Below are 26891 nucleotides of genomic sequence, written 5' to 3' on the forward strand. Positions count from 1 at the left end.
GGTTAGTTTTAAAAAACGCTCTTTACTCAATTTGACCTACATATACATACATATTGAGACTACAAGCAAGCTAAAGCTGGCAAATTGAGCTCATTCACCTATTTTACAACTACTTTCCCGCTGACGAGTGGCAGAAGCACCTCCCATGACACGAATTCGCATCTGTTGTGAAGAAAATGTCACGCGCGAATGACGCGAGTAAACTCAAATGTTCAAGCGTTCAACTACGATAGCGCGTTTTTTCCGCGCAAGTCGCGTCCGGTGTGAACGCACCATTATATTGCCCTTGATCTCTAGTTCACTAACTGTCCTACCTTCGAGAAAATACTTTGTGGTTCTAGATGATGCAATCACTCCCAGGTGTTTCTTGGCATGCTTGCTAGTAGATGGGTGTCATGATCTGGGCTGTGGGGCTCCCCTCAGCCACCTGAGGTCACTGTTTTCCCTTCCCTGCACACACATCCCTAATTGTACACTCCTGTCTAGTCGTTATCACTGATTACACGCACACCTGTTCACAATCACATCTGGTCTATAAGAACACTCATTTCCCACTACTCATCCTGGCTGCATTGTCTTCTGTCCTATGTGTTTTGTTATGTTCTTGATATTCCTGGCTTTGGACCGTGTTCTGGATTTGTTATTTTGTGTTTCAATTTATGTTTAGTTTTGTGCCGTGTTGGCCTTTGGTTTTGTTTTGTTATTATTTTCATTAAAAAATACTTAGCTGCATTTGGACCCAGACCTCATCATCTTTTACCGTGACAGAATGCAGCCAGCAAAGATGGGTCCAGCGGGGAGGAATTTTTTTTTCGAGGAGGCGGCGTCCCCCCGTTCTGTTCCCGAGACGGCGGGGATGTCCTTCGAGGCGGCGTCGGCCGCTCGTTTTGAGTGCATCTACGCTTGCCTGGCGGCGATGGATGCCCGTAGCGCCGAGGCTGCGCGGACGCGCCCCTGCTTTGCGGCGGGGATAGAAAGGCTGTTTCACGGGAGGGTGGCGGCGTCCACTATCTCGGTCACCGAAGCCGCAGCGACCGCTCTCTCTGTTCCGGACGCGGCGGTGACCGCTCTCTCTGCTCCTGACGCGGCGGTGACCGCTCTCTCTGCTCCTGACGCGGCGTTGACCGCTCTCTCTGCTCCGGACGCGGCGTTGACCGCTCTCTCTGCTCCGGACGCGGCGTTGACCGCTCTCTCTGCTCCGGACGCGGCGTTGACCGCTCTCTCTGCTCCGGACGCGGCGTTGACCGCTCTCTCTGCTCCTGACGCGGCGTTGACCGCTCTCTCTGCTCCGGACGCGGCGGTGACCGCTCTCTCTGCTCCTGACGCGGCATTTACCGCTCTCTCTGTTCCGGACGCGGCGGTGACCGCTCTCTCTGCTCCTGACGCGGCGGTGACCGCTCTCTCTGCTCCTGACGCGGCGGTGACCGCTCTCTCTGCTCCTGACGCGGCGGTGACCGCTCTCTCTGCTCCTGACGCGGCGTTGACCGCTCTCTCTGCTCCGGACGCGGCGTTGACCGCTCTCTCTGTTCCGGACGCGGCGGTGACCGCTCTATCTGCTCCGGACGCGGCGGTGACCGCTCTCTCTGCTCCTGACGCGGCGGTGACCGCACTCTCTGTTCCGGACGCGGCGGTGACCGCTCTCTCTGCTCCGGACGCGGCGGTGCCAGCTCTCTCTGCTCCGGACGCGGCGTTGACCGCTCTCTCTGTTCTGGATGCGGCGGTGACCGCTCTCTCTGCTCCGGACGCGGCGTTGACCGCTCTCTCTGCTCCGGACGCGGCGGTGACCGCTCTCTCTGCTCCTGACGCGGCGTTGACCGCTCTCTCTGCTCCGGACGCGGCGGTGACCGCTCTCTCTGCTCCTGACGCGGCGTTGACCGCTCTCTCTGTTCCGGACGCGGCGTTGACCGCTCTCTCTGCTCCGGACGCGGCGGTGACCGCTCTCTCTGCTCCTGACGCGGCGTTGACCGCTCTCTCTGCTCCGGACGCGGCGTTGACCGCTCTCTCTGCTCCGGACGCGGCGGTGACCGCTCTCTCTGCTCCTGACGCGGCGTTGACCGCTCTCTCTGCTCCGGACGCGGCGGTGACCGCTCTCTCTGCTCCTGACGCGGCGTTGACCGCTCTCTCTGTTCCGGACGCGGCGGTGACCGCTCTCTCTGCTCCTGACGCGGCGGTGACCGCTCTCTCTGCTCCTGACGCGGCGGTGACCGCTCTCTCTGCTCCTGACGCGGCGGTGACCGCTCTCTCTGCTCCTGACGCGGCGTTGACCGCTCTCTCTGCTCCGGACGCGGCGTTGACCGCTCTCTCTGTTCTGGACGCGGCGGTGACCGCTCTATCTGCTCCGGACGCGGCGGTGACCGCTCTCTCTGCTCCGGACGCGGCAGTGAACGCTATCTCCGTGCCTGACGCGCCGGAGACCGCAATCTCTGTTCCTGACACTGCGGCGACCCTGCTTTCTGTTCCTGACGCGGCGGTGACTGCACTGCACGGGCCTGGCCCGCCGTCCCTCCCCCTGATTTGCCTTCCCCCGTTCCTCCACCCTCCAGACTTGTGGAACGTCTGGGAGCCGTTCCGTGGGGAGGGGGTAGTGTCATGATCTGGGCTGTGGGGCTCCCCTCAGCCACCTGAGGTCACTGTTTTCCCTTCCCTGCACACACATCCCTAATTGTACACTCCTGTCTAGTCGTTATCACTGATTACACGCACACCTGTTCACAATCACATCTGGTCTATAAGAACACTCATTTCCCACTACTCATCCTGGCTGCATTGTCTTCTGTCCTATGTGTTTTGTTATGTTCTTGATATTCCTGGCTTTGGACCGTGTTCTGGATTTGTTATTTTGTGTTTCAATTTATGTTTAGTTTTGTGCCGTGTTGGCCTTTGGTTTTGTTTTGTTATTATTTTCATTAAAAAATACTTAGCTGCATTTGGACCCAGACCTCATCATCTTTTACCGTGACAATGGGACACATTGATTCATTCTTTTTCCACCACAGTAGTGGGTCTTGATCCCGTGAAATTATTTTCTTTTGAGTATCTCCGCATTTCAGTTAAGGGGTCAGTGCCACTTGATGTAGCTGGGATGCAAGGATTTGAGTCAAACTCTGTCTGTAGGGTTTTCCAGCAGGTGTCACTATTGTTTTGCATATGTTTATTATAAGTGATAGATGTCATTATGTTCCAGGGCATTCGAAGAAATAAATTTGTATATCTTATTTTAAATGCAGGTACATTTGTTATATTTCATATATGTTATAATTAGGGCTGTGCGATATGGACAAAAGAAACCTATCACGATTTTCTTGAAGAGTATTGCGATTTCGATTTTAATCACGATTTTGACACAGACATGTTTTACAGTGTGAATCTAAAACATTTTTTAAAGGAAAACAATTAGATCTTTATCAATGACCTGTAACATGTCTCTAAAACAGAAGGCGGAAAAAAAAAATCACCTAGCATGTGAAAAAAAGTTAGGAGCACCTAAAAAAAATGTAGGCGGACACAATTTCTTTTTAGTAATGCACTGATCTTAATTCTTCATGGCTGATTCTGACTGCAGATGTTTTACAAGCACATGATCAAAGTAGGCTACTCTTTCAGTATTCAAAGTGCAAATAGAGACCAAATTTTTCAAGCATGATACAGAGCTATAGACAACTACACAACTTATTATAGCCCACATACTAATAACTGCCTAGATATTTTATGTAGCCTAATTTGCGCGCATTGAGGAGTCGCTCTTTAAACGCGGAATATTAAAATTGCTTTTGAATGCGCGTCCGTGTTTTACTTTTGGTTTCGTTTTAACAATCGTGCAAGACTCTCAACGGCGCTAAGCGTGCATTCTACAATAAAAGAGATTATTTTTACAAAACCATTTGAAATATGGGAGGACACAGGACAGGATTTTGAAAAGCGTGTCCCCAGTGGAAATTACGCCCCTGTGTGAGTGGAACTCTGCCGCCGAGTTATCATTTGATGTGAATGAATGCCGCGTTGTACAGTAATGTATATGGACACAGAGGCGCCAGAATTGTATTTGACAGAATGTACGCTATAGCACAAAATATTTTATATTTCTTCAAAAGCGGTTTGTGGAGACCTTTTATTTTTCACAATCGAAAGAGAGAACGGCGAACCTGTCACTGTATCAGCTCACAGCAGTCTGTGCAGTAGGTAGGCTAGCGAAAGTTTTGTAATGAAATGAAACCAAGTCGGACCACAACAGTTTCTCGCACTTGAACGAATGCTCCCAAATATAATTTCAAGTCACGCAGAATAAATTTTGGGAGCATATGCGACCAAAGCGTTCACAATTTCGGGCCCTGCCTAGTAAAGGTAGAACAAAATGTCTTTAGAACAGACCTATGGCAAAAAGTGAGTATGTGTGTGCGTATGTGCGTGTGTGTGTTTGAAAAAACAACAACCCAGACCACAGTGTCCCACATAAAATCAATTAGAACACTGGCAGAGTCTAGCTGCTTTCTGCTAAGAAAACCAGCATGACCATTTCTGGTTTCAAGCATGAACGTTGGCATGTACTTGCTCTCTGTTTAGGCGCGCTGTGTTGTGATCGGTTCAAATAGCATGCTGCGGGAAAAGTATCAGTCGCGTGCGTGCAAAAAATCGTGCTGTAAGGCAATTTAGAAATCGTGCATGTTCACATCGCGATTTCGATACGATTTCAATTAATCGCACAGCCCTAGTTATAATTCTACTAGATTACAGATACGTTTATTGTCTTTCTAGTAGCTGGAGTATGTCTGTTTACGCAGTGCATAAGCGCCATTTTTTTTCTCTCTCACAGTGTGTTGTTGATAGGGGCTGGTACGCTTGTTTAGTTACGCTGTTTAGTTAAGTGAAGAAAAACGTCACATAGCTAACTGATAAACTAGTGTAGCGTTAATATTCAGGCTGCCTAGTTTGTGGATGAGAACCGTGTATGTGTATTCAAATAAAAGATCAAAAAGTGGCTCAAATTGTATCCGCCATGCTTGCCCTGAAACCCTTCCAGTGGGGAGTTTATTGAGGTACAGCAGGTAACTTAATAAAAAAACTGGACAGTTATAAACCGTTGTCAGAGCCGTGTTAGAAAATTCACGGATGCCGAGCGGAGGATAAGCAATCGTTGATGACCGACGTCGGGATCGGAGACCCGTATTCTGAGAAGGAAGCGTGAGTAAAACGGTGTGGATAATAATAGCTGCGGGGTTAAAAACGAAGCTATCAACTGCAACAGCTGAACGAATCTTTTGAGTTGGTTTTTCTGAATGAATCTTTTGAGTCGGTTCTTCTGAACGAATCTTTTGAGTCGATTCTTCTAAACGATTCTTTTTGCTAAAAAAGTGATTTTAGTGATACTGATCACCGGGGACGAAATTGCAAATGACACACCACATCTTGAGATTTTAAAGCGGAAACGCTCAAACACGCAATGAACCTTTACAACTAGGATAAACCGCCTCCAAGTTAGTGCTGGCCGTTTACGTGAAGTTGAGCTGTCGGAAGAGTTGGCAAAATTAAGGGATGATTATGAAAAGCTCCTTGATGCCAATAATGAGTATGTTGATGCACGAAGCCAGATAGACCCTACAGGTGACAACAGTCGCTGGATGCTGTAGCAAAAAGAGAGGCCAGCAAAAGGGTCGAAAGTAGTAAACTAGATAGGAAACTCCATGAACTCAAGGAGGCTGTGTATACTTGGAGAGATTATCAGCCACTTGGAAGAGACAAATGGATGCTCTTTTTATTATTGAGAGAGGATAAGGAGCAACTGATAGACGGGTGGGCATACAGACATGAGGATGAGGTTATGAGGGAGAACAGTGCAGAAATAAAAGGCAATGGTGAGGACGCAGAGGACGAAGATGAGAAAGATGATGACGCAGTCAGTGGGCATGTCATAACAGGGATCGAGAGCCTTACAGATGCAGGAAGTATCAACTTTACCCAACCAACAACCCTTGCTATTGCTACTCCGCCTGTTAACAGTCAGCCTGCTGTTATTAATCCGCCCATTGAGGGGCGGGGAACTGTAGATGCTACGAGCTCTCCTTCGTTCATGTCCACAGACAGAGCCAGCATTTCTACCTGTGTTGCTCGAGGTTCTACAGTCACTAGTCATCCTCAGAGCAGGTACATAGCAGGCACTGCGCACAATGCCCCCCAACAAACGTTACAGCCCATTCTGCAGTAAATAAGGTCTGATAGTGGACTTGGTGTCAGTTTTGCCTTACCTCCAACTCCTGCCAGCATACCACGACTGTTGAACGATCATGCTACTCCGCCCGTCAATCTCAGAATGGAACAAGGTAGAAGTGTGCCGTATAGTGGCCCTGGTTTGTATGCCAGTGGGGAAACCAGCACTCAGTGGGCCCAACCAAGAATAAGGCTCACACCTATAAGCTTACCTAAATTCTCTGGGGACAGGAGAGGTTATTGGCATTGGAAGGCTGAATGGGAAAGTATTCAGACACAAGCTGAACCTATGGGGTCAAGGGAATGCAAGAAACTTCACTTACTGGACAGTATAAGTGATTCAGTAAAGAGTGACCTTAGGCTGTTGCACTGCAGAGATGCAAACGATATCTTCAGGGAATTGGAAGATCCTTATGGCGACAAAGCACAAATGGCCGAAGAGATAGTGTTGGAATTGCAGTCACGGCCTGCTGTAAAGAACCATCAGCCACGAGAAACGTTAGAGTTGATACTTGCAGTGGAGAGGGCAGTATTAGATCTCACAGATCTGGGGTGTGAAGACGCTGTGAGGAATCAATTGGTGATTTAGTCCTTGGAGAGTAAGCTCCCTGATGTTATGAAAAGAGAGTGGCTCATGTGTGTGAGAAACCCCGTGAATGACGTCCATCCTGGAAACCGTTTCGACAGGCTTTTGATGTTCCTGGAAGACCAAAAGTCGTTGCTCGTGAGGCTGGAGCAGTTGCTACCCAGTAAACAATGGCTTGCTAATGCTCCTGAGAGATCAAGCCACCGGGAGAAACCAGGTGACAGATGGAGAGAGAGAAGTCGTCGTTCACTAAGACTTCAGCAAGCAAAATTAAAAGGGATTCCAAGCAATTACCCTGTGCCATGTGTGATGATGGAGATCATGGAGGCAAACTGTTTTGTTGTAAGATTTTCAGAAAAGCTAATCTGTCAGAGAAGAAATCTCAAGTAAAAAGGTAAAAGTATGTATGAAGTGCTTGGATGTTCACGGAGTCGAGAGTGACTGTAATTCAAAGTTTCTCTGTCGAAAGGAAGAGTGTAAGAAAGACGACACTCCAGCAGACCACCACTATTTCCTTTGCCCTAGGGTATCAGCAAAGAAGGACACCGCTAAGAGGGAAAACAAAGAAGAGGAAAAGAAGGGATTTCAAGGCCCGACAGAGGAGCAAGAAGATGTGTTCGCTGGGTTGGGACTGACTCCCCACCAGTTGGAGGCTGTCTGAAGAGCTTGTACTAACAGAGCAACATCGACAGTGTGCTCTAGCAAGAGTCTGATAGAACGGAGTGGCTTAAAGGAACACCCAGTCCTAATGATGATTGTACCTGTCACAGCAAAGAGAGGAGATTGCCTTGGAGCTTTGGTCGATCTCGCTTCTGATATGAATTACATTACACACCAGGCTGCGGAAAGGCTCGGGCTGACCGGTGAAACAATCTCTCTTGTCGTGTATGGTGTCAGTACGATGAAGGTGAATGTTGATACAAGGAGATATCTCTTGAAAATAAAAGTGTGGACCTCCCATGGTACCTGAGACTCCTCAAGATGATTTGTTATGGGATGGAAGACATGGAAGGCCAGGAGGCCATTTGGAGCAAGGAAATAGAGTAGGGGTTCGGACGACAGCAGCGTGCAATAAAGTGATCCTTGAGTGGCTAAAGTGGGACAGTCTCGATGCTGTCTGTGACCCAATCTGTGGAGGATGTCGCTGTGGAAAGTGCTCACTGGGAAGAAAAGGAGATATCCCTGGCTGAAGAGAAAGAACTGGATAATAAAGGCAGGTTTAACCTTCAGAGAGAGAGATGCTCACAGCAACCAACCCCACTGGGATCCGAAGTACCCTTGGAAGGAAGACCCAGTGTCTCTTCCTAACAACCGAAAGGCTGTGGAAGCAACATTCCTGAGGACTGAGAAGTGGCTAATGAGAGACCCTCTGTGGAAAGAGGCTTACCTGAGACAAGTCCATGAGATGGTAGAGAGGGGAGCTGCTGTTAAGCTCACTAAGGATGTTATGGACAGTTGGAACGAAGATGAAAATCTGGGGTGTGATGTTCAGTTGTATGGCCTCAAGAGCCAGATTTGTCGACAGAAGGCTGTCAGAAGGCGTTTCACGGCTCTTAGGGGTCACCCAAGAAAACTCTGGTCGGACCAAGGGACCAACTTTGTGGGTGCCAGACCAGCATTACAAGAACTTTATGAGTTCCTAAGTAATGTCAACAAGGATCAATCCAGAAGAAAACGGTAGTTAAAGGTACTGAATGGACATAGGTGTTTCACCCTGGGGACTCTTCCCATCGGAACGGAGCAGCTGAGGCAGCAGTTCATGTACTTAAGAGGGCGTTAAGTAGTGTTGGCAAGGGATGTAATTTGACAGTGCTGGAGTTCCAGACCCTTCTGTATATGGCTGCTAATCTGTCAAATGAAAGACCTATCAGTGCCAGGGCTCAGGTACAAGATGAGGCTGTGGAATTAATCACTCCCAACTCGCTTCTGCTCGGTCGCGCAGGACCCAAGGGGGACTCCCGGGGGTTTGAGTACCCAACTTACCCTTTTGTGTGTCTGAGATCAATTCAGATTGAGGTTGATAAGTTCTGGAAGAAGTGGAGTCAGCTGGCAGGTCCGAACTAGAGGGTGACACGGGAGTGAATTTTCAAACCTCTCCCGTCCCACTCCCACAAAAAAATATCCTGGTCCATCCCAATCCCATAAAAAACTGGGGGAAAATCCCGTCCCGTCCCAAACCCAGAAGAATGACTCCCATTCCCTCCCACTCCACTTTTTTTTTTGTCTGGAATCATCTGTCAGTTACAGTAAAAAAAAAAAAAAAAAAAAAAAAGCATCCATTTTGGTTATGATTTCCGCGGCTAAAAAGTGCGCGAAGAAGCCTACTTCTTCTCTACCATTATCGCCACCAACTGTTACGGGTGTGTGGAGCACGCCATTCACTTAACTGGCTATACCAAAGCAAACAGGAGGAGGGCATAAAGAGACAGGACAACTAGTACTGAGTTCAAAATTAGTTTATTTATTTAAAAGGTATAATTCTGTATAAAGTTATCACAGTGTTATTACGATTCCCGGTCCCGCCCACTCCCGCTTACATTAATTATTAATAGTGATTTTGTTTTCCATCCCGCGGGATTCCTGAAAAAATGTCAGCCTCTAGTCCGAACCTCTACATCCACCAGAAGTGGCATGCACCTGCTAGAAATATTGCAGCGGGTGATCTGGTATGGTTAGCTGATCAAAACGCGCTGAGGGGCCAGTTCAAGCTAAGTTGAGTAGTGGATGTGTCCTGACGTGTGGGCTGTAGTATGAGATGTGAAGGTGACAACATGTCGAAAGTTGTCCAGTTTCCGACGGACGGTTCAAAAGAAACTGAGGTGAAGTGTGTGTTCTAAGTTCCATGCACCAAAACGTGACGATCGGTGATGGCAGAAAGAGGAAACCCAACACGATAACAGACTATAACCACATGAAGGTATGTGAATTTGTGTATAATTTTACATCAGTGCTACAATGTTTTCTGATGTGTACTATACATACCCATAGAAAAAAGCACATATACTCATGACTCTCTCTCTCTCTACTTTTACATTGTGGTGTAGACGTGTTGGGCGCGGATATATTCCGTAAGAGCAGCAAACACGCAGTTGGCCAGAAGCGTTTTTTTTTTTACAATATGCTGGACCTGGTTGCGGTGAATGCCTACATTTTGTACAAGGCATGTACAGGGTGGGCAGGCAAAAGAAGATTGTTTTTGTGTCTTCTAGCAAAGGAACTTTGTTGCCGATTCATGCAGCACAAGGAAATATTGGCACAGAGGCAGGCTGCTGAAGCTGCTGTGCCAGTGACTGTACAGACAGCACAGTGCCAGGTGCAAGAGAGCTGCAACAGGAATCGCAGCAGGTTTTCCTGGGCAACATGTCAAAAATTCACCTGTGCAAAATGCAGGGACGATGGACACTGGATCTGCAAACTCTGTAAAGTTTGAAACACTTTGAAATAAAACAGACTTGTGTATCCATATATTGTGAATGTGTGTCTTTCGTATAAATACGTCAGGCATTTCTGAAGGTTTGTCACACACATAGGTTTGGCCTGCCTTGGATCTGAGTTACTCTGAGTAAACAAATGCAAATGTGCCAGGCCTCACAGTTGCTTGCACAAGGTGTGCTTGCACAACAAAAGCAGGAGGACAAAGGCCTGTGGAAATCTCAGCAGGGTGCTTGTAGGTGTTAGGTCCAGGGAATTTACGCAAATTTGCGCAGGTTGATAAGTCTAGTGTTAACCTTATATTTGCAAACAATGACATTAATTTATACGGTATGTGTATTAAATACCAATAAATATAATGAAACATTTATAAATATTAATATTAAATACAATATATTAAATATTAACAAGAATGAAAAATCAGTTGCTATAAAAGTTTATATTTGAACTATAAAGTAACACAAGTTAGGCAATACTGAATACAAACATCAAGCTAAAATGAACAAATTAGTAAAGCAAAACTAAACTGCATCTTGCTCACAAGCCTCTCTCATCAACATCCAAATGTTTTAATTTTTTTTTGCCATGTAACATTTGGTTGCAAAACTATTATTCATGATGTAAACAAGTCTTCGTACTTCACGTGTGTTTTAATATCCACATAAATCATCCTTCACATGCACCCAAAATGTTCCTTTTGGGGCTGCACGTTGATACAGTGGACCTTTTAAAATGAGCAATGTAACTTTTATGCTTGGTTGACTGAATTTTAATTAAATGGCTGAAATGGCAAGTTAACTACGCTGAAATGTTGTGCATGTGCGCGTGAGGTGTCTGCACAATCATTTACATTTAATAAAGTAAAGGTATAAAGAAAACAATTAAAATGCATTGGGAGTGGCCTACGGAAGTCCTAAGAGGCCATGCATTATTTTTCTCTTCTGGTTTTGTCGTGATCTCGACATAACAGAAGTTGTTTTGTCGTGATTACGACATAATTTTCTTGTGATCTCGACATAACAAAAGTTGTTTTCTCGTGATCACGACTTCATTTTCTCGTGATCTCAAGAAAACTAAAGTTGTTTTGTCATTATCATGACTTATTTTTCTCGTTATCACGACATAAAAGTTGTTTTCTTGTTATCATGAGTTATTTTTCTCGTTATCACGACATAACAGAGGTTCTCGAAGTTACACAAATGCGCCAACAGGTGGCAGTATTGTATTACAAATGACTGATTGGACACGCAAAATGTACAGTATATCCATGTTTGGGACAGAGCAAGGACCACTCCGTGATTGCTATAGTTTGTGCAGTTAATTATTGACATTTAATTAACTTATAAATGTTTAATGCTTGAATAAAAATTATCACAAGAAAATTATGTCGTAATCATGACAAAACAACTTCTGTCATGTCAAGATCACGAGAAAATTATGTCGTGATCACGACAAAACCAGAAGAAAAAAATAACAATGCATGGCCTCTTAGGACTTCCGTACTTTCATTATGTAGTCTGTAAAGATTAATTTCTCTCTAAATGCGCATCCAAATAGGAAATGGCCAGTCAGGATCAATAACTTCAACCTTGCAACACTGACTCATAAAACACAAAATAGTCTTTTTTGTAGTGTTTATTTTACATTAATTGGCTATAGGATAAAATGCAGGCGGTAAATATATACACATTTATATTAGTTTATTGTTGAAATTAACATTGTTTCATGCTTGGCCTATACATTTTATTGTCAGCAAGTAGTGATGATTTGAGAAGGCAAAACTGATCAAACACAGGCTATAATGAACTCACTGTCTGCCACTGGCCGCCTGGGCGTTACTTTAAAAAACAAAAAACTTATAATGAACGAACAAAAAAATGCTCCAAATGTTTTTCTAAATTAACTTAAAAAAAAACGAAACGAAATACAGTCACTTTTTTATTTCATGCAAAACTGAACTATTTTAATAGCTGAAACAGTAGTATAAGCTGTTTACATCATAATACTTAAATAATTATTATTATTTTAATTTATAGGCTAAATAAATAAGTGCCCAAATGTGTTTGTGTACTATTCATTCTTAACATGTAGACTCATTTTGGCGATTTTATGATAAGCTTTTCACCCATTAGATGCATGCTTCACTGTTAATGTAATTATTAAATATGTAATATATTACACTGCATTTAGTTTAAGAGCAAAGTAATGACAACATAACCTGTACATTATTTGTTTCGTTAATTTACCATGATCAGCACTTACAAAATATTATTCTTTTTAGCGTTTATTTTACATTAATAACGTAACATGGGATAAAACACAGGTGTGGTGTTTTAGCAGCTAATCTATCGGTGATTAATATATAATAAAGCTAAAAACTCTGTTTTATCAGTGTTGGATAGTTTCATATAGTCTACTATGAGAAAATAAAGTTTAATAAATGCAGTGCAATGCATCCCGGGGGCGGGGCCACAAATCCATGAGTACAGTTTACAAACCCGTGGGAACGGATTATGAATTTGTGGGCTCGGATTCAAAATCCAAGGGTATGGTTTACAAAATCTGAGCGCACGGATTGGAAATTTGTGGGTACGGTTTGTTAATCCGTGGGCACGATTAATTAAACTGAGGGAACAGTTTAAGAATTCGTGAGTACAGTTTATAAACTGAGGGAACGAATTGCAAAACCGTCCCCACGGATTAATTATTTTTCTTCTACAGGTGACGTAAGGGGCTCCGTAATAAGCTTAGTTTGTCAGCAAGGAAAATAATCTAAATGACCAAAATGCTGTCATTATACAATTATACAAGTTATACAATTTCAAGCAAACTCAAAAACTTACACGAGCTCAGACCTGATGTAAGATTTGATTGTAGCAACTGCTCACATCCATATTGATCAATTCCAAGTTTTGCATAGAAACAACTGTAAGCCTAATTTTCTGTCTTACATTCGTTTTATAAATGAGACCCAGTGTCTTAAATAAAATTTATGGCAGTTTAATGCCTACAAAAACGGATTGTTAAGACTACAACAAGCTACTTCCCGGGTTGGTGACATCACAAACCCAGGTATTTACCAAGGGGCAACCTCCCGTTTCTATTGAAACCAACACGGAAGTGTCTTAAAATGCAGTTCATCGACTGTCCGCTAGACACTGGCTGCAAAAGAGAGTCAGTCCCATTGACTTCCCATGTTAAAATGCCCAACTTTACAGCAGAAAAAAGTATGTTTACAGCCTGGTTCAAAAAATGGTTTTGGTCTATATAGCTAGTTTTGTCCTTCATGTCAACTGTGAGGGGGGTGAATTTTTTTTATAACTCATCCGTTTAAGTTATATTAAGCCTTAAAGTTCAGCATAATTAAGGGCGTGGCCACTTGAGTGACAGGGGGATTGCCGCTGCTGTCACCACTGTCGTGCTAGGTGGGCGTGGTTTCAGCAACCAGCTCCACCCACGTCCCGCCTTTTTGCCCATTTTTGATTATACGGGAGTGACGCGCGGTGACGCGATTCCAAGATGGCGACGGCCGATTCCCGCCCACAACAGGCTTCAAAATAGCGCTTCAGAATCCTACGAGTGACGTCACGGATACTACGTCCATATTTTTCACAGTCTATGGTATTTACATAAACCCAGCAATTCATGCAACAAAAAGGGCAACATCAGAAGAGGAAGAGTTGTTGCAATGTTGTAAAAAATCTCTCAGACACAAACCCCACTTGAGCCCTCCTGCCCCTTTGAGTTCTGACTAAACTGCCCTTTCAGTCCAATCTAGGTTCCCCTGGTTCGCAAATTCTTCCAAAGGGGGACTCGCGATAGTGCCCTCCTATTATACACTTTGGCCCGGTTTCGCAGACAAGGCTTAAGCCTAGTCCTAGACTAAAATGTAAGTCTGAGTTGTTTCAACTGAAATAAAATTGCACTGATTGATTTTAAAATATATCAGTGCCTTTATTTTGTCTCAAGATGCACACCAGTAATGTTTTTTTCTTAGCATGTTCATAAAAATTACTTAAATGTCCTAATTGAACTATGGTCTAATCCTGGCTTAGTCTAAGCCCTGTCTGGGAAACCGGGCCTTTATGTGTACAGACAGACATAATTTTAGCATAGCTACGAGAAGCCTTAAACATGGACTTACACGTGGTTGCCGTGGTAGCGAGCAATACTTGCTGACAAACACTTCTTAATATTACAAAGTAAACAATTACTTTACAAAACTTGTTACAACGCAATCATGTATTCTGGGTCCATGTACGGTCCGTGTATCATCTGATCATTCAGTTATTCCACTTTTTTTTCAATTCAATTCAATTCAAGTTTATTTGTATAGCGCTTTTTACAATACAAATCATTGCAGAACAGCTGTACAAACTTTTTAGGCTACTACAATATATTTAGTATCTTATTAGTGGTGAATACTGTATGTTAAGTCGATGTACATATGATATAAATGTTAAAATCAGTAACTGTGTAATCAAACAGATGATGAACACTAATTGCAATGGTTATGTGCTGTAATCAACTTAGGAAAATTATGTAGTGCTGTATGTTGTTTCAAGGCTGGCATCATCTGCGGTCCTCTGAGGGGTTGGCATCATCTCTTCTTCTGAATCCAGGCTTCCATCCCGTGGCAGAGACAGAGAAACAAAGAAATAATTAGCGTAGCTGCTGTTCCAACTTCCGACCAAACAAAAATGATGTGTTTAGCCCAAGCTGAAGAATATTAATGTGCATTTGATCAGATGTAACTGAAATTACAACGTTATGAGATACATTATGTGAATGCTTGGCTAAAGAGATGAGTCTTTAATCTAGATTTAAACATAGAAAGTGTGTCTGAACCCCGAACGTTATCAGGAAGGCTATTCCAGAGGTTGGGAGCCAAATGAGAAAAGGCTCTCCCTCCTTTAGTGGACTTTGCTATCCTAGGTACTACTAAAAGTCCAGAGTTTTGCGACCTTAGGGAGCATGAGGGATTGTAGCGTAGTAGGAGACTAGTTAGGTATGCAGGAGCTAAACCATTAAGGGCCTTATAGGTAAGAAGTAATATTTTGTAAGTGATACGGAACCTAATAGGTAGCCAGTGTAGAGACCGTAAAATTGGGGTAATATTATCATATTTTCTTGATCTGGTAAGGACTCTAGCAGCTGCATTTTGGACTATCTGTAGCTTATTTATTAAAGAAGCAGGACAACCACCTAGTAGTGCATTACAATAGTCCAGTCTAGACGTCATGAATGCATGGACTAACTTTTCTGCATCAGAAACAGGTAACATGTTCCGTAGCTTAGCAATGTTTCTAAGATGGAAGAATGCTGTTTTTTTAACATAGGAAATATGATTTTCAAAAGACAGGTTGCTGTCTAATATAACACCCAGATTTTTGACTGTAGAGGAAATAACAGTGCATCCGTCTAGTTGCAAGTTGCAGTTTAAGAGATTCTGTGTACTGTTTTTTTGGTCCAATAAGTAATATCTCAGTCTTATCTGAATTTAATAGTAGAAAATTATTGGTCATCCAGTCTTTCACATTTTTAACACACTCTGTTAACTTTGCTAAGTTAGAAGTTTCATCTGGTCTTGTTGAAATATATAGTTGAGTATCATCAGCATAACAATGTAAACTAATCCCATATTTCCTAATGATATTACCGAGGGGTAACATGTAAATTGAAAATAGTAGAGGACCTAGGACAGATCCTTGTGGCACTCCATACTTTACTGGTGATAACTGCGATGACTCCCCGTTTAAATAAACAAAGTGGTAGCGATTGGACAGGTATGATCTGAACCATCTTAAAACCTGCCCTTGAATACCTGTATAGTTTTGTAATCGATCTATGAGTATTTCATGATATAAAATGTTGAACGCAGCACTAAGATCAAGTAAAACTAGCAATGAGACGCAGCCTTGATCTGACGCAAGTAGCAAGTCGTTTGTGATTTTTACAAGTGCAATTTCTGTGCTATGATGGGGCCTGAAACCTGACTGAAATTCTTCAAAGATATTATTATTTTGCAAGAAGGAGCACAATTGAGCAGACACAACTTTTTCTAGAATTTTAGACATAAATGGAAGATTAGAAATGGGTCTGTAATTTGCCAGTTCACTAGGGTCTAGCTGTGGTTTCTTAATTAGAGGTTTAATAACCGCCAGTTTGAATGTTTTTGGGACATGACCTAAAGATAACGATGAGTTAACAATATTAAGAAGCGGTACTTCTGCTACAGGTAACAACTCTTTTAGTAATTTAGTGGGTACAGGATCTAATAGGCATGTTGTTGGTTTAGATGTGGTGATAAGTTTATTTAATTCTTTCTGTTCTATAGTTGTAAAGCACTGCAGTTTTTCTTTGGGTGTAATGACTAATGTTGAAGTATCAGTTGCTGTAGTATCTATATTAGTTATTGTATTTCTAATGTTGTCTATTTTATCAGTAAAGAAATTCATAAAGACGTTACTGTTAAACTGTGCAGGAATATTCAGGTCAGGAGGTGTTTGGTTATTTGTTAATCTAGCCACTGTGCTAAATAAAAACCTTGGATTGTTTTGGTTTTTTTTCTATGAGTTGGTGGATATACTCGGCTTTAGCAGCTTTTAAAGCCCGTCTATAGCTGGACATACTGTTTTTCCATGCAATTTTAAAAACTTCTAAGTTAGTTTTTCTCCATTTACGCTCAAGATTACGAGTTTCTTTTTTGAGAGAATGGGTATTACTGTTGTACCATGGCGCAGTACGTTTTTCTCTAACCTTTTTTAGCTTGATTGGGGCAACAGCTTCTAATGTCTTAGAGAAGATAGTGCCTATGTTACTAGTCATTTTGTCTAGTTCATGTTTATTTATGGGTGCACAGAGCAGCTGAGATAAATCAGGCAGGTTATTTGCGAATCTATCTTTGGTAGCAGGAACAATAGTTCTGCCCAGACGATAGCGCGGAGCTATATAGTTAACATCAGTGATACGCAGCATGCACGATACAAGGAAATGATCGGTAACATCATCGCTTTGAGGTACGATATCTATATCAGTAAGATCAAGTCCGTGCGATATAATTAGATCTAGTGTATGATTAAAACGATGAGTGGGCCCAGTGACGTCTTGTTTGACTCCAAAAGAGTTTAACAGGTCATTGAACGCAAGTCCTAACGCATCATTTGTATTATCAACATGAATGTTAAAATCTCCAACAATTAATGCTTTATCAAAATTAACCAATAGGTCCGAAAGGAAATCTGCAAATTCTTTTAGGAAATCTGTATACGGCCCTGGAGGTCTATACACAGTAGCCAGAGCAAGAGATCGGAGAGATTTATTTTGCATATCTGACAGAGTAACATTGAGTAGAAGTACTTCAAATGAATTAAACCTGTACCCTGTTTTCTGGGTAACATTGAAAATATCACTATAAATTGTTGCTACACCACCGCCACGGCCGATCTGACGGGGTTCATGCTTATAACAGTAGTTTGGTGGAGTAGACTCATTCAGACCAATATAATCGTTTGGTTTTAGCCAAGTTTCAGTCAAGCAGAGTACATCAAAACTGTTATCTGTGATTATTTCATTTACAGTAAGTGCTTTGGGTGCGAGTGATCTAATGTTTAGGAGCCCAAGCTTTAAAAATTGATTTTGTTCATTTATTGTGCATTTTTTTGGTCTGATCACGATTAGATTTGTTCTAGATCCTGCATTAAATTTTAGTTTTGACCTCACTATTCGAGGAACAGACACAGTCTTTATAGGTTGGACAGCACCAATACTATCGTTTAAATGTGCATGACAAAAGCCATCATCACAACTATTTGAAGAATTGCTTACTAGTCAAATGGAGCGCAGTGTCCTGGAGATGTTGTCCGACAGGAGTTCTGCTCCGACTCTGCTGGGATGCAGGCCATCAGCGCGGTAAAGCCTAGGGCGCTCCCAGAAAAGATTCCAATTATTAACAAAGAGCAGTTTTTGTTCTTTACACCATGACAACAACCATTCATTTAGAGCAAAAAGTCTACTGAACCTTTCGTGTCCACGTCGATACGTGGGAAGCGGTCCTGACACGATGATCCTCGTCGTGGGCGCTGTGCTGCGTACCGTCTCGATCAGGCTCCTGAAATCCCTCTTCAGGACCTCCGTCTGCCGCCGCCTGACGTCGTTCACCCCTGCGTGCAGGACGATCGCGCCGACGCTCACATCGTCCTTCAGGATGGCAGGTATCTGTGAAGAGACATCAAGAACGCGAGCACCTGGTAGACAACGAGTGTCCACTTTACCGTTAGCTAAGTTAGCACGAACGTACCGGACGATGGAGTCTCCGACGATCACAGCGTCGCGTTCCGTCTCGCGGAGGGGAGCGAAGCGGTTCCGGGTGGAGATCTCGAAGACCGGGGGCGGCGGAGGGGGAGAGGTCCTGGCTCGGGGTCTGGCTCGCGCTTTCCTCTGCTGCTGCACCCAGGGTCCGTGGTGTCCCGGCGCCGGAGTGAACGACATCTGGGAGGATCGCGTCCTGGGTGCGGCGGATCTGTGCAGAGAATCACACGGAGTAGAGGTTATGGGAGTGTTAGGATTGAGCTGTACACTTACCCGGACAGATTCGAGTGAATCCTTTCGGATTCGCAGCTCAATCTGTTTCGCCTGGAGCTCCTGGATCTGCTTCTCCACTGCCTCCAGCTCCATCAGCACCGAGTGCAGCTCGAACGTGTCTTCACCTGCACTCAAAGGTAGACACAAATTCGCCATTAAAGCAAGTAACAGTGAGTAAGCAGTTTAAGTGTTTGTGAATAGAGAATAAACGATGCATGCAAGATTAGCCGCGGCCACGCTGGCAAAGCTAAACGGGTTATAAGCTAGCTTAGTAGCAGACTCGGGAAAGCAAAAATAAAAACTAATGATAACAAGGCGTTCCGATTGTTTTTGTTGTACAACACGACGGGTATATTCACATGTTATGAAAAACAAAAAATGATGGTGTATAGAATTGTTTTTAGGTTTAAAAATAGAAAATAGTAATTTGACTCGACGGAGCTTCAACTCAAGGTGTGCGCTAGGACAAACAGGAAGTGACGCGATAGATTTCAGTTTTTTTTTTTTTTTAGTTTTACAGTTTATAGTTTACATCACAGAAACCTGGCATTTTAACAGGGGTGTGTAGACTTTTTATATTCACTGTATATAGTGTTACACAGAAAGACTCTATTTAACATCTTTCATAATAAAATGGTATAAATTAAATATGGTAATTCAAAAGATTCACTTTAATCTCTTTCTGTTACAGTTCAGTTCAGCAGAAGAGATCAGAACCCGAGTCCAGCTGTGTGTCTATGAGGAATGACGCATCTGTGAATCAGCCAAAAGATAATAAAAGTGAAGATACAAAGACTAATTTCAGGTCTAATATTTCTGTATAAGATTATTTTATTATGATAGAGGATACATTACAGTCTTACGCTAGCTTGTTCTATTCTTTTTTTTAATTCTGTTTTCTTTTTATTTATTATATAATTAAAAAAAAAACCTTGCTATGCATATACTGCATTGAGCTAACTGGGACTTGTCATAGCACTTATCATTGCTCTTTTGTTGAATTTGATTGCTTCCATTGTCACTTTGGATAAGAGTGTCTGCAAAATAACTGAATGTAAATGTACATTAGCTTAGCTCATTTAATAATTCAGTTTTTTTAATTATCCAGGCATGAAGTCATCAACATGTTTAGATCAAATCTGATGAAGAAGTTTGCGCATCTGAATGAGGGAACAGTGACGCAGGGAAAGACAACACTCCTGAATGAGATCTTCACAGAGCTCTACATCACAGAGAGTGAGAGTGGAGAGATCAGTAATGAGCATGAGGTGAGACAGATTGAGACACAATCCAGGAGAACAGCAACAGAGGACACAGCCATCAAATGCAATGACATCTTTAGACCTTTACCTGGACAAGACAAAGCCATCAGAACTGTGCTGACAAAGGGAGTCGCTGGCATTGGAAAAACAGTCTCTGTGCAGAAGTTCATCCTGGACTGGGCTGAAGGGAAAGAGAATCAGGACGTCCAGCTCATATTTCCACTTCCTTTCAGAGAAATCAACTTGATGAAGGACAAAACACTTAGTCTTTCAGATCTTTTTCATGTCTTTTTCCCTGAAACTAAAGAAATGGAAATATCCAGTGATGAATATAAAGTGTTGTTCATCTTTGATGGTCTGGACGAGTGTCGTCTGTCTCTGGACTTTGAGAGTGATATGAGGTTGTGTGATGTAAGTGAATCAGCCTCAGTGGACGTGCTGCTGATGAACCTCATTGTGGGGAATCTGCTTCCCTCTGCTCTCATCTGGATCACCTCCAGACCAACAGCAGCTGATCTCATCCCCACTGAGTGTGTCCATCGAGTGACAGAGGTACGAGGCTTCAATGAGCCACAGAAGGAGGAATACTTCAGGAAGAGAATCAGTGATCAGAGTCTGGCCAACAGGATCATCTCACACCTGAAGTCATCAAGGAGTCTCTACATCATGTGCCACATCCCAGTGTTCTGCTGGATCTCAGCCGCTGTTCTAGAGAAAATGTTTAGTCGAGCAGAGAGTGGAGAGATTCCCAAGACTCTCACTCAAATGTACACACACTTCCTGATCCTTCAGACCAACATCAAACATGAGAAGGACTATGAGAAGAAGGTGACAGATGAAAACATGATCCTCAAACTGGGGAAAGTAGCTTATCAGCAGCTTGTGAAAGGCAATGTGATCTTCTATGAGGAAGACCTGAGAGAGTGTGGCATTGATGTGACAGAAGCATCAGTGTACTCAGGATTGTGCACTCAGATATTCAGAGAGGAGTTGGGCTTGTATCGCATTCAGGAACTATTGCTGTACAAACTACAGCAATATGATTGACCAAATCACTAAACAGTGCTTACAGTCTAAAGTAAGGGACTGGTTTCAATTCAACTCACCAGAACATGTTTCTGTCAGAGTTCTACCACAGCAAGATCCACCAACCACGCCCCCTGAAGACACACACACACGTTCACTGTCACCTGATTACTAATTACTCACCTGGATCCAATCAGCTCCCCTTTATATACCCGGACAGATTTATTCCTCGTTGTCTGATCTACCGATCACACCCCTGCATGCTCTTCCCGTGGACTCTATGGTTTCCTGGTTCCATAGTTGGATCTACTTACCTGAACGCTGGACATCTCAGATAAGAACTATTACCTCAATACCTGCTTCAATATACTTACCAAACCTGTTAATAAACTTACCTTTTATCTTATACACTCACCTCCGTCTCTGCCTCCCTCTGTGCTGTGACAGTTTCATTATCTGAGCTCCATCAGAGAGCTGTGGATGAGGCTCTACTGAGTAAAAATGGACATCTGGACCTTTTCGTGCGGTTCCTTCTGGGTTGTCAGTAAAGTCTCATCAGATTCTCCTACAACAAATAATAACATTAAAAAGAAGCAGCTCTGACAGCAATGAGAAAACAGTTGTGTTTATCAAGATGCAGATCAGGACCAATGACTCTCTAGAGAAATCCATCAATCTGTTCCACTGTCTGAATGAACTGGGTGATTATTCACTAGTGGAGGAAATACAACAGTATCTGAAATCTGGAATAATAAAGAAAGTCGAACTGTCTTCATCTCAGCGGTCAGCTTTAGTTTTTGTGTTGTTGACATCAGAGAAAGAGCTGGATGAGTTTGATATTAATAAATTTGCTGGCGGAAACAAAACCAGTAAAATGAAAGTTCTTCAGAAGCTGCTGCCTGTGATTAAAGAATCCAGATCAGTTCAGTAAGTATCACTGACAACAACCACTTGTTGTTAAAACATTAAGAAATCAAAGATAAAAGTTCATAAATCTTCACTGCTGCAGATGTTGTCCAGAGTTTAGTGGTCAGTTGTTTTATATCAAATCAGTGACATAGTAACATTCTAAGAAAAGTGGCTTATAAATAAATTATTCTGGTTTGTCAATAATAAAAAATGTCTTTTCAAAAAAAGGAATTGAGGTAATTGTAATTTTTAAACCACAGACATTGTGCAACAAAGTAATATGATTGTTTTTTTTATGTTCATTTGTGTTTTAAGTTTGTACTTTTTTTTAAAAAGTGGATTCACAGCTAAACTGATCTGATCAGAGATTGAAGAGTGTGTCATTGTTTTCTACAGATTAAGTTACTGTGGTGTCACAGATGAAGGTTGTGCTGCTCTGGCTTCAGCTCTGAGATCAAACCCCTCACACTTGAGAGAACTGGATCTGTCATTGAATAAAATAGGAGATTCTGGAGTCACACTGCTGTCTGCTGTACTGGAGGATTCTTACTGTAAACTGAAGAAACTGTGGTAAGATCATATTTGACTCTCACGCATGAAACATAATGTAAAGTGTATTTGAAATGTCTCTTTCTGCTATGAGTTCAGCTGATTGAGCTGTAAATGATTGAACACAGGAGCTGCTTCTCAGTAACATGATACTCCAGGACTGAGAGTCACACTAATATACATTTTTACACACAATCAACATTTCAGTCTCTTGACTTTGAACAGACTCGAGTGAAACACACTCTGTGATTCTTTAAAATATTGCTTTAATTGTCTGAAATGACACAAATCACTGCTACATATATATGAGTACAGCTCTAAAAAAACTAAATCCGGTAATAAATCCAGGGGTGTTGCTAGACCTAAAGCTCTACTGAGGCACAGGTCCCCCCCATTACTAATACCACTTTTCTTTTTGAAAGCCAGTTGCATGTTCAACATAATTAACTATAAAAATGTGTTTAATGGCAATGGCAATTTTATTTATATAGCACTATTTCTTACAGTTGACCAATGTGCTTAAAAAAACTAAAAAGAGCAGTAACACAATGATAATAAATACATAAAAAGGGTGTAAAACCACAAGGAAAACACATCAAACATACAACAAAAACATAGAACAAGGATATAAATTTTAGTCAGTGTATGTTTGGGCATAAAAAACATCTATGAAGTTAAAAATCTCAAAGTCCACTCCAAAGGGAGATATTTCATTTTTTTTAAATCCCTTTTCAGGAGCTACAACGAATAGCTCCTTTGGACTACAGTGTTTGTATTCCGGGTGGTATGATGTCACAACGTGAACCATTTATATGTCATTCAAATATATCCTGCCGACAGAAATTTTAATTGTTGGCAGGTGGGGAGGGATGAGATGGGGGATTGGCCTAAATTTTGTGAGGTAGCATAGACAGCCGCTTCTGGGATGCTTCAGCAAGCTGCAGGGTGGCTGGTATAAACGCAAGCATTGACTAAAGTGACCGCGAACCGGTCGCAGTGTCGGAGCAGCCCGTCGACTTATGCGATATGGAAGGTCAAAACACATGCGGAGCCGCAGCTGATGTAAACCCAAGCATTGACTAGAGTGATGGTCATCTTTGGCCACGTCGGAGCTGCGCCGTAGATGTGTGCAGTGTGTGGTAAGAGATTTATTTATCATATAGTGTAGATAGCTTCACTAGCCTTATGGTGGAGCTGATTTCGGTCTTGTAAATAATTAAATAAATGAGCACAATAATGATCATATCATGTATATTTGATCTCGCAGGCTGACGATAGGACCAACACTTCTGTAGCATATTATTTGGAATCAGTCATAGCCTATAGCCTAGCACAGTTCTCATTCAGCAAATGCACAGCTAAATAGATGTTGGAGAACATCTGAAATCTGATGACAAATTTTGACTTTGAAAAAGGGTTAATGCGAATAATAAGAGATGGAATCGCATTTGCTGAATAAATTCCTCCGTATGCATCAAAAAATCATGTGATTTTGTGCTATGGGATGGCAAAACCTGGCTAACCAGTGGACCGATATCGTTCCACAGCATCTGAAATGTTATTATGGTCATTCTGAACTGCCCGAACAAAAAATGTACAGTCGTGAAAAAGTTAAGACACCCTATTGAATTACACGGTTTTCTGTATAAGGACATAATAAAAAATGATCTGGTCCTTGGCAGGTCTTAAAATCTAGAAAAAAAATCCTCAGATAAACATCATTACATGACATATCACACAGTGTCTGCTGCCATGTTTTTTTAGATAGAAGATGCTTTCTTTTGCCAAGCCTTGTAAACATGCAATTTTTATCCCATATTTTTCTAATGGTATTGTCATGAACTTTATCATTTAACATATTAACTGAGACCTGTAGAGTCTGAGGTGTAGTTCTTGGGTTGTTTGCCATTTCTTTATGCATTACACAGTCTGATCTTGGGTGAATTTTCTGGGACATCCACTTCTGGAGGGATAAATTTCAAATTGTTTAGAAATGGCCATATTACACTTCTCAGATTGATGGCAGCAACAGTTGCTTCTCTAAGACGATTGATGTGTCTAATGTCCAGCAGCTCTGTGATGTCATTATGGCGGAGTGGAACAGGATCCCAGCAACAACCTGTGCAGCTCTGGAGAATCCCATGCCCAGCAGGATTAAAGCAGTGCTAGATAACACAAAATATTGCAGTTTTGGACACGGTTTTGACAAGTTCACTTAAGGTTTACTCACTTCTGTTGCCAGCTGTTTTGACAATAATGGCTGTATGTTAAGTTATTTTTAGGGAACAGTAAATATACTGCTATACAAGTTGCACATTGATCACCAAGTTTCATTTCTATGGTATTGTCACTTAAAAGATGTACTAAAATTGTTGCTGAAATGTGAGGGGTGTACTCCCTTTTGTGAGATAATGTATATAGTGCTATTTTCTAAGGAAGTGATGATTTTGTTCTCTTTGTTGGATGAAAATTGAGCTTACTTGCAAATGTTTTATGCAATATTCCAATTTTGTACATGAGTTAAATTTGCAACTTTAGATGGAAACCCAGCTACTGTATAAAACTGACCATTACATTACAGCAGAGTGTGTCATCCACTGTGGGAGTTCAAATCTGCTAGCTCTCGTGTTATGCTACTCTTTGACTTTCATATAAAGTGATCTGATCTGAGAGAGTGAGTGTGTTATTGTTCTCTCCAGGCTGATGAATTGTGGTGTCACAGATGAAGGCTGTGCTGCTCTGGCTTCAGCTCTGAGATCAAACCCCTCACACCTGAGAGAACTGAGTCTGTCTGGGAATAAAGTAGGAGAATCTGCTCTCTGATGTTCTACAAAATCCTCACTGTAAACTGGAGATACTGTGGTAAGATTATATATGACACACTGTAAAGTATTTGTGTAGTGAAATGCAAATCACCCAAAAATGTAAAAACTGTATTGTTTGTAAATGGAATACTTCTGATTAGATGAGACAACTGTCAATTAAGATCCAGAGATACAGAAAGTAAAACATTGCATGAATTTGTTTCTTGAACATGTGTGGACTTCTGTGTTTGTTAAACCAGTTTTTCCATTAGGAAAACTTTAAATGGATTATCTGTTTACACTAAGTGCTAATAGTCCATCTTGCTACCAAAGGCTTGACTGTTAGCAGAAAAAAATACTAAAGAAAACTAGTCAAATAAGTGGGAGAGTAAGGACAGTGGGCTTTTGAGGCAACCAACCTGTGTATAAATATGCATTTTCTCTCCTATTTTACATTGCATATAAGCTCAGAAAGGTATTCATATTAAAGAATAAGAATAAAATATTCAAAACATGGATATAAAGTGTCTAACAGTTACTTAACAGACCCGTAACTGAAATTGTATTTAGTGTCCTCACATTGATCAGATGGGCAGGTGGATTAACCACATGCAGCTCATTGTTTCCTCAAAACTCAAAACCGTGACTCTTCCTGTACTTTCATTGTAGGTGATCTCAGGTTTTGCTGTCCTTGGGTAATAATTTGCTCTTTGACATTTTAAATCTCAGTCTAATGATCCATTACACATTGATTTGTGGTTTCTCTTTAATAACACTGCTAAACTGATCCATCTGATCTGAGAGTGTGAAAAGTGTCATTGTTTTCTAGAGGTTAAGGGATTGTGCCATCACAGATGAAGGTTGTGCTGCTCTGGCTTCAGCTCTGAGATCAAACCCCTCACACCTGAGACAACTGAGTTTGTCTGGGAATAAAATAGGAGATTTTGGTATGAAGCTTCTCTGTGCTGTTCTGGAGGATCCTCACTGTAAACTGGAGAAACTGTGGTAAGATAATCTCTCTGATAGTCTCATGTCTCTGATAGTCTCAGTAAGATGTGTCCTTTAATTTAAATTCTCAGCACAAATGACTTAAGATGAATTTATTTAATTTCTCTTCAACCAATCACATGAGCTGCTGCTCCTGTTTGATCCACCAAACGTTAACTGGAGCTTCAGCTGCTTCTGCTAGTTTGATTAATTTCCCCTTCACCTGCCCATCTCTGTGCAAGAGTTTATTTTTCTCTTTTTTCCCCACTTTTTCTGAAATCTTGTGAGCTCACTGTGCTCTCGGAGATGTCAATTCAACCTGAATGTTGACTAATGTGTGATTTAGTGATTTCTGCTCAGTTTATGAGCTGTCAACCATTACCAACACATCATTGAGGTGTAATGGGGAATCTCCCCAATTATATGTGATGGGGAAAGCATGGCTTCATATCTCCTCTCCTGTTCTGAGACCAGAGTCAATAATAGACTGCAGACACTTCAACATTCTCTAATTGTTCTTGACAGGTTGGGTGATTGTTGCATCACAGATGA

At 42.2% G+C, this 26891-nt stretch overlaps 1 pseudogene; it reads left to right on the top strand.

The window, feature by feature from the left end:
- The first annotated feature begins 19926 nt into the window (after positions 1-19926).
- On the top strand, positions 19927-26361 carry LOC141340245 (NACHT, LRR and PYD domains-containing protein 12-like; annotated as a pseudogene).
- Positions 26362-26891: the final 530 nt, after the last annotated feature.

This window comes from Garra rufa, chromosome 8 (genome assembly GCF_049309525.1).
Source record: "Garra rufa chromosome 8, GarRuf1.0, whole genome shotgun sequence".
Lineage (NCBI taxonomy): Eukaryota > Metazoa > Chordata > Actinopteri > Cypriniformes > Cyprinidae > Garra > Garra rufa.